Source organism: Sturnira hondurensis, unplaced genomic scaffold (assembly GCF_014824575.4).
Source record: "Sturnira hondurensis isolate 20B ecotype Veracruz unplaced genomic scaffold, ASM1482457v3 Scaffold0008948, whole genome shotgun sequence".
NCBI lineage: Eukaryota > Metazoa > Chordata > Mammalia > Chiroptera > Phyllostomidae > Sturnira > Sturnira hondurensis.
Genome location: NW_028081579.1, coordinates 2325543 through 2333845, shown reverse-complemented (window position 1 = coordinate 2333845; position 8303 = coordinate 2325543). Strand labels below are relative to the sequence as shown.

Sequence of the window (8303 nt, the reverse complement as noted above, 5' to 3'; positions counted from 1 at the left end):
TACAAGTTTAGTAGAAGATGACCCTGATAAAAATGTATTAAAACATTTTTTTTAAACCAAGAAGTTGGGGGCTGTGACCTTAAAAAAAATCAGCAGGCTTAAAAAAAGGAGACAGGATATAGGCAAACGATGACCTGATGTCCCAGAGGAAATCACACGTGGGGGCCACAGCTCACACACTGGTATCCCTGAGGCCTTGGGCTACGTAACCTCTCCAAGGGTCAGTTTCCTCATCTGTAAAATGGGATAGCTTCTCAGAGGAGCTGTGAGTAACACATGAATTAATTCGCAGACAGTGTTGAGAATACTGTTTGGTACACAGTTAAGTGCTTCATAAATATTAGCTTTTAAAAGGGTCCTTAGTTCCACGAAGTTAGGGATGGCTTCAGACAAGGCAGGCAGCCCACCAGCAGGAGGTGGTGCCCCTTGACTTGCTGTTTAGCATCTCAACACTTCTCAGATATCTGTGAAGTCTGAGGAATATACTTTTAGTAATTAATCAGAACACAAGAGCCTGGCTGGCATGTGGCGTACAGGTCAGGGAACAAGTGTGGGACAACGCCGAGCTCTGCAAACAGTGGAGCTCAGGTCCGACTCGCCGCTCAATAGCCTCCACCTTTGTTATTTGAAAAATAAACAGGTCCCCAGACTCCTGCTGGGTGCTGTTTGCACTTACAGGGAGAGGGAAAACAACAGACAGGCCCTCTTCCCTTCGCTGACATTTGTCTTAAACAAGCCGCACTGTGTGGGCCCTCTGAAAATCGAGGGCTTTGCTGGTTTTCTAGGAAATGTAAGTGAGCACATCTCAAAGTGAGTAACTTTAAAATAAATGACTAGACATTTTTACATCCCTAGAAAGCAACTTGCAAACTCTGTTCAGTGTAAATGGCAGGTATCGGTGACACATTTAATTTCACCAAGGACAAATGTTAAGGAACCCTGCCTGAACTTCTGCTGAGCGAGAGAAAACCCAGAATTTCCCAGTGTCCCACTGGACCGCCCCACTGGACACCCCTTTTCTTATTACAACCTCTCCCTTTTCTCTCCGAATACTATTACCAAGTAAGCGGAAGTATGGAAGGACCCTGCCAGGGTCACTGTGCATTAAAAGCTTTGAGACAGAGCCAGGTGTTGAATGCATTCACAGGACACTCAGTCACTCTCTGCAAGTCCCGACCTACCACCTCCCCGCCACAGTGTGTGGTGACCTCAGCAGGGTTTCTCCCACCCTTTAACCTTTCTTTTCTGTCGCCTGCCTTTCTGTTCAAGTTCCCTCTCTTCCTTCATTATTCAGTTCTGGTCTCCATTCCTTATCCCCTGTTCTGAGCATTTCCTCTATTCCCCTCCCCCCCACTTGTTTCCTGTGGAGCAAACTCGCCAACATTGTACCTAAAAATGTATGTTCATTTTAATATTCTTTTGTGTGCTCAAAATAGACATATCTACAGATGTGTCTCAGCTGAAAGTTGTTACTTACCAAGCTAGAGCAGGCTTAGTTACATTGCCATTTCCCCGTGAAATCTCACTGTCTTGCAAAATGTTTCATAGCATCTTTGAGAAGTAACATCTTTAGGAAATGAGCTGTACTTTATTGGAAGAATAACTTAAGAACTCTCACGATAAGGACCCAAGCAAGATCTATCTCTGTCCCTGCGTGTTGAAGAACTTAAGCATAAAATCAGTAGCAGCGTTCCTGGAAGATGGGTGACCTCAGAGATAAAATGCTTCTGAAGATTCCAAGGAATTCCTTTGGAGACTTCTTGGCTAATGATTGTTGTGACAGATGCTTCTACTTTCTGTTCTTGACACTTGAGTTCGCACGTGGGACACGGTGGTCAGCTATGGAAGAGGGAGCCAAAAAAAAAAAGCAGTGGCTTTATGAAACTCGTTTATTTTCTTTATCAGGACTGCTTCATGGTTTGTCAACTCAAAATATTAGTGAGGATTTAGGAAATTATCCTGCCCTTTAATTAGATGACATTGGAGGTGGATTAGTGCAGCCATAAGTGCTCTCTGGGGTGTTCCTAATTCAGCTAAGTCTCAGATGCCCGGTTTGTGCGGCCTGTTGATGATATTATTCTAAGAGGCAAAGGGCTGGGGATCTTGGGGCTGATTAAGAAAATTGGTTTTGCTCATAACCTAATGATAACACTTGAGGGTAATGAAAAGCAATAGCAACTTCCAAAGTCAAGATAGGTCGTCCAGCAGTGAACTATTACTCATCTCCTTCCCACGATTCACCTCATTAAGCGCCCAGCTACGTGAGGAAGAAACCAATGAGTCCTCAGTGCTGTTAAGGCTACCATTCTTGTCTCATTGTTGGGTTGACAGGTTTGTGCCATGTCCTGGGCTCTGCAGGATGCAGATACGGCAACATTGCCTGGTGTGCTCTTCTCACAAGGGCCCCAGATGGCCTCTCTCCAGGCATGGTGGTCAGAGAGAGGCAAACACAAGCGCCATGCGGTGTCTCCCACACCTCTGGCATCAATAATCCAAGCTACGTGGTCTTGCTATTCTTTATCACCATCCACACTGCGCCTAAAGTTTGTTTTCTTAGCCTTTGTTTAACAGCATTGGCCCTTTGGAGAAGCGTTGTAAAAAAGATGAGGATATGTATACTTCGGTCTGTTTCTTTGATTTGTGTAATGTCTCCAGCATTTATTTTCCCATAGGGATGCTGGCTTTCTAGGAGCAGTCCTTCTTTATTACAATTGAAAGAAACTGAAAAGTGCAAAAGTGATTTGTACCTTCTTTAGGGCATAAAGATCAGAAAGTGCACGGATGCTGCATGGCCAAAGCGATCGACAGCAGGGTATGAACGAGCACTTTGGAGTCCATTCAATCAGAACTCAGTCCAGTGGGCCGATTCTGAGGCCGCCGCAGACCTAAAGGAGCTCCGCTAAGGGCCTGACCAGAGGCAGCCTCAGGCTTTCTGATGGTGTAAGCGATACCAGTTTTAGGAGCAGATGTATGTTTTCTAATAACCAGGGCTCTGTCCTTAAAATTAATTATGAAGCCTCTACTCTTGGCAACTCCCAAATACCGAATGCTTATTAATGCCACTACGATTGATATTTTAGGTGTGCTTTTTAGTAATGTTTCTTAAAAAGGGGTGGTTTTTAAATAAAGTTTACTTTAAAATAAGTGTTGGCCATATTTGCTGGGTGAGAGAAAGCCTTACCGACATTCTGAGGGAGATCATGAATCATGGTCTTTAACCTTAAGCACATAGGGCCACTTACCATATAATGGCCAGGGTTTCTTAACCATCTGTCAGGGTACTTCAGTCAAAGTCCCATCATCAGAACAGTCCTTGCAGCAGTGTTAGGATGGCCATGTCCACTTGTCCCCACACATGGAATTTCCATATACTTGTACCTCAAACAAGTATAAAAAGTAAAATATGTCGTTAAGCTTTATACACTTATCCACTTAATGACTTTTATTCTCAAAATTAATCACCCCCATGTCCAATAATTCAACAGGTTGGAGTCCCTAAGCAAATATCAGCCAGGTGACATCCATTCAATGGGAAAGCTCTGGAGAAATAGTTGATGGAGACAGTCAAGTGCTTATAGGCACCAACGTGAATTAAAAACCAGCACGCTCCTCACAGTGTCGTGAGACATCAAAACATGGCCGCCCCAAATCTGGTATCAGTCAGCCTCACAGAGGACAAAGGTGGGGTTTAAGAAGACACACCTTGCAGAACTGGTCTTGTTTGAGTGACCTGACTGTCAAAGGGCAACATGATTATGTACCTGCTTAAAAATTCTTCATTTCCAGAATATATTAAGCTTAAAAAAATTAAGCAGTATTCTAAAACTATCTATAATATGGGCTACCTTTTGTGTATAACCAAGGCAGAAGATGAAAGTAACTGTTTAATTTGCTTGTATTTACACAAAGAAGGATAAGCAAGAAGCTAAAGAAGTGGGGGGATGGGGAGGAGAGGGGCACAGTAGGAGCATGCGTTTCAGGGCATGCCTTTGCACTGCTTTGAGTTTTAAGCCCTGTAAGTGTATTACTCATTAAAAACCAAAAGGCAAAAGCACAACGAGTTGGTTTGGGGAAAACTTAAAGCCAAATGGAATACGTTCTGGGAAATGTTAAAACGTGATGTTTTAACACATGCACAACATTCCCATGCGATAGGTCTGTGCCCCGAGAAACAGGGGACCTGGGTTCAGAATTCGGGTTTTGTTTTTTCACAAATGACTTTGACATGTTTCAGCACTGAGTCAGCAAAGGGGCTTCATGTGTGAAGCCAATCATGTTTGTGACTAAATATGCAATTGCCTGCAGCATTCTGCTGAGACAGATTTTAAGGCTATGTCCAGGTTCAGTAGTAAATATTTTAATATTTCTTTAGTGATCTCTGCCATAGGTGTAGGAGTGACAACACGTATGCCTTTTATTTGTCCTGTCTTCCTTTTCTTACTCTTATCTAAAACGTTTTAAATTATAGCTCACATGTGATGTTATCCTGTATTAGTTTCAGATGTATAGCATAGTGGTTAGAAAATCATGTACTTCACAGAGTGGTATTTGTCCCTTCCTGATGCTTTTTCCTGACCTGTAGGATTAAGGGATTGGACCAGAACAGTTTCAGTGTCCTTGGAGTTCTAAGGTATTAGTCATAAACAGGACATATTCCCCAAAGATAAAATGAAGGGAGAGGGCAGACAACAATCACCTGTCTTAAGCGGAGTGTAAGAAAGACTAGTGTCCTGGCTGCTATGGCTCAATGAACTGAGCACCGGCCTGTGAACCAAAAGGTCGCTGATTCACATGCCTGGGTTGCAGGCCAGGTCCAGTAGGGGGCGCTCCAGAGGCAACCACACATCGATGTTTCTCTCCTCTTTCTCCCTCCCTCCCTTCCCCTCTCTAAAAATAAAATAAATAAAATCTTTTTTTTTTTAAAAAGGAAAACTAAGTTTCAGGAAAGTTCCATCCAACTGTGGGTGAAGAGGCCTCTGGGACCCAGGCTGAAATGGTCTACACTTAGTGTCCAAACTTTTCTCATCTCTGGGCCACACTGGAAGAAGACAAATTGTCTTGGGCCACACTTTAAGTACATCGTGCCAAATAATCACCAAAAAATCTCATAACATTTTAAGTAAATTTACAGTTTTGTTTTGGGACACCTTCATAGCCATCCTGAGCTGCATGCAGCCTGTGGGCCACATGTTGGGTGTCCCTGCCTTAGTCAATCAGCTGGAAGGCACTTAGGGCAGAGGTGCACCCCTTCAGAGAATTTGCTTAAGACGATGCTTGGAAAAGGCAGGCTTGGTAGCCCGCATTCCCACTTCCTTTTGGAACATTATCACAAATGAAAGAGGCAACTTGGAAGAGCCCCCAGACTGCCAGCCCATAGTGCAGGGAAGAACTGAGTGACAGAAATGGACCGGGCTACTCTCTCTTCAAAGTCTAGGGTGACAGGGCAGATTTTTGAGGCTTTTTCAGGTTCCAGCCACTGGAAGCCTCTGGATCCTCCTAAAAGGAGCGGGCAGCCTGCTTGCTCTGTGTGGTTCCTTAAGAGCTGCCTGATCTCATTGCCTCCAGAAGTTCGAGAGCCACGGTTCTAGTCTAAGGCCAGGACCCGAGCAGGAGGCCACGTATGTGTAAGGAAGGGGCCTGGCTTCTCATGACCTGTAGTGAAACAGCAGGTGGAGATCTCTCGAGGCCTGAGAGGGCTTTCTGGTGTTGTGAAACCTTCAGGGTCCTGGAGATGAGACATTTCTGATTTCAGGAGTCTGCAGAGAGACCACAGACACCTGGAGAGTTCATTCAGAGCCCATGTGAGGCGCAAATCTTCTACCTGGATCCTTCCGTGCTCTGGAGGTACTAGCAAAGCAGGCTGAAGGCAGCCGTGCCAGCCTCAAGCTCTTGGCCTTGACCTTTCAAGTAGGGGATCCTTATTTCTCAGTATCCCACACTGACAAAGGCATTCAAGCTATGCTGTCCAGTGTGGTAGCCACTGCCCACACACGGTCATTTTAATTTAAATTAAATAAGATAAAATGAAAGAAAAATTCCAGTTCTCCAGTTGCACTAGCCGCATTTTCAAGTGCTTAATAGCCGTTTATGGCTGGGGGCTACTGAATTGGGTAGCACAGACATAGAGCATTTCCATCATCTCAGAATGTTCTATGGATGGTGCTGTGTCTGGAAGCCACTATGGACAGATGGATCCAGGACAGTAAAGAATAGTGAACAGCAAGCCTAAAGTAAGATGAAAGGGACAAGGTATGCGTATTTCCTTTCATGTAAGATGTGAATGGGCTAAATTCATTAATCAGAAGAGAAGTTCAGGTTGAGTTAAACCATATGGTATATAGTATTTAAAGAAAGTCATGCGAAGTGGCCAGTAAAGGTTGAAAGTTCTTGTAGATGAGAGATTTTCACGTAGCACAGACTTTATGTAGCTGTTTATCATCTAATTTTAGGAGGAAGGTTGTCAAGCTGTGATTTTAGAGGAGAATGCAATTGAGCTGGGGGGTGGTCATGAGAGAGGAAATTAACAAACTCATGGACAAAAGACATCACTACCCTTTTGTGTTTCTCACTGGGAACAGTATTCTGTTAGGGGTGGGCGGAGCAGGAGAGACGGAGGGTGAACCAGTAGTCCCTTTGAAATATGTCTTGCCCTGGAGGCAGGCTTCCGACCAGCTGGAAGGAGCCCTGCAGTGGGGTGGCTGGTGGGCATCTTCCTGGGAGCCCTTATCCTGCCTGCCTTCCCTTTAAAACTTACCAAAGAGCCTGTCTGGGGCGGCATTAGCACGCACGGCCACCTTGGAAAGTGCCAGGTCTTTTCCCCTGTACTTGTTCCGGCCCTCGGGGCAGGGGCTGGAAAAGGGAGTCGGGGCCCATATACCTTGATTACTCTCATCGAAGCCCTCCAGATCCAAAGATAATATTTCCATCTGCGTTGTTGGATCGTGTTCACTGCTTAGGGTAGTCCTGTGCATTTGAGCTTCCTTCTCTTCCTCTGCTGCTCCTGAAGTTCTCAGGAGATTACGGGATAGACAAGAATGGGACTTGAAGATTTTGGATGTGTACAGTATTTTAGCGATTACATAATATAAATCTGGCATAATCATGCTAAGAAATTTGAGTAAACCATGAGTATTTTCTCAGGATGTAAATATAGAAGAAAAAAAGAACCATGATGTTGGAAACGAAGTACACTTATATTTTTGTCTGTCGGCCTTTTCCTTGTAACAGCACATGACAGGTATTCAATACATGGCATTAAATTAATTTCATTTAGAAAAGTGAGTTATGTCCACAAATTCGTATCTTAGTAGAAATGCAATTCAAAGTCTGTGAGCTAAAATGATAAAACCTGAGCTAAAAGCTGCAATGACATCTACCCAAGTAGAATCATGGAAGCAAACAGAATTACTTTGTTTTTCTTTCTTTCTTTTTTGTGGTGCTTGGAGATGTAAGTGGTAGGCTCTGCTGTTGACAAGCCGAGAACCTAAATGACCTGGGTGTTTGGTGTTAACTCTTACTCTTTCTCCCCCAGCTCAGGAACTGCTGGATTGCAGCCCGGAGTCCCAGCTGGTTGGAGTGATGACAGACCTTCATACTAACACAGGCGTAGCGTGAGGAAGAACTAAGTTCCTGTTCATTTAAACAACTGAATATTTTCATCCTGAGTTGGCCAGTGTTATATACGTTGGGCAAGAGAATATGTGCTTTGGATGTTTTCACAGTCATTGTGTGAATGTGACAGAAACTCTTTTCAGTTCCCCTCCCCTGCCCTGCCTGTTCCTTTCCTTTTTTCTCTTCTTCTCACCCGGGGACATTTTGCTCTTTGTATTCAGAGAGAGAGAGAGGGGAAGGAAAAGGGAGAAACATTGATGGGAGAGAGAAGCATGGATTGGTTGCCTCCCAAACCAGGGATCCTGTGTGCCCTGACAGGGGATTGAACCTAAACCCTCTGGTTAGGGGATGGTGCTCCAACCCACTGAGACTCACCAGCCAGGGCCTCTTTTTCTTTTTAATAGGATGGATTTGTCCCTACATGTGCTTGGTGGCGATTACCCTAGCCTGGATCGTTCCTCTCCATTTGCAGGATGCAATGAAAAGAGACAGTCCACCAGCACAGAGCCACAGCTTCTGTGGGCGGGTGTACCCTGTTAATGGGAAGTGGCAGAAAAGTAGCCTAGGTGGGGACTGAAGGTATTTATGACACTTCGCCATGTTACCTCTTTGTGTCAGAGAGACAACAGTTATACCACGTTAGACAGTTCTTATAAATGTTCTTTGCTTATGTGTGGTGTTAGACAAACATT

The 8303-nt window shown here is 44.4% G+C and overlaps 1 long non-coding RNA gene across 1 annotated transcript in view; it reads left to right on the top strand.

Moving 5' to 3' along the window:
* Positions 1–7536: 7536 nt before the first annotated feature.
* LOC118993875 (uncharacterized) overlaps positions 7537–8303 on the top strand; it is a 126420-nt gene continuing 125653 nt past the window's right edge. The window contains exon 1 of the long non-coding RNA XR_005067960.1: positions 7537–7610. This is a non-coding gene — a long non-coding RNA (uncharacterized LOC118993875). The remainder of the gene's footprint in view (positions 7611–8303) is intronic.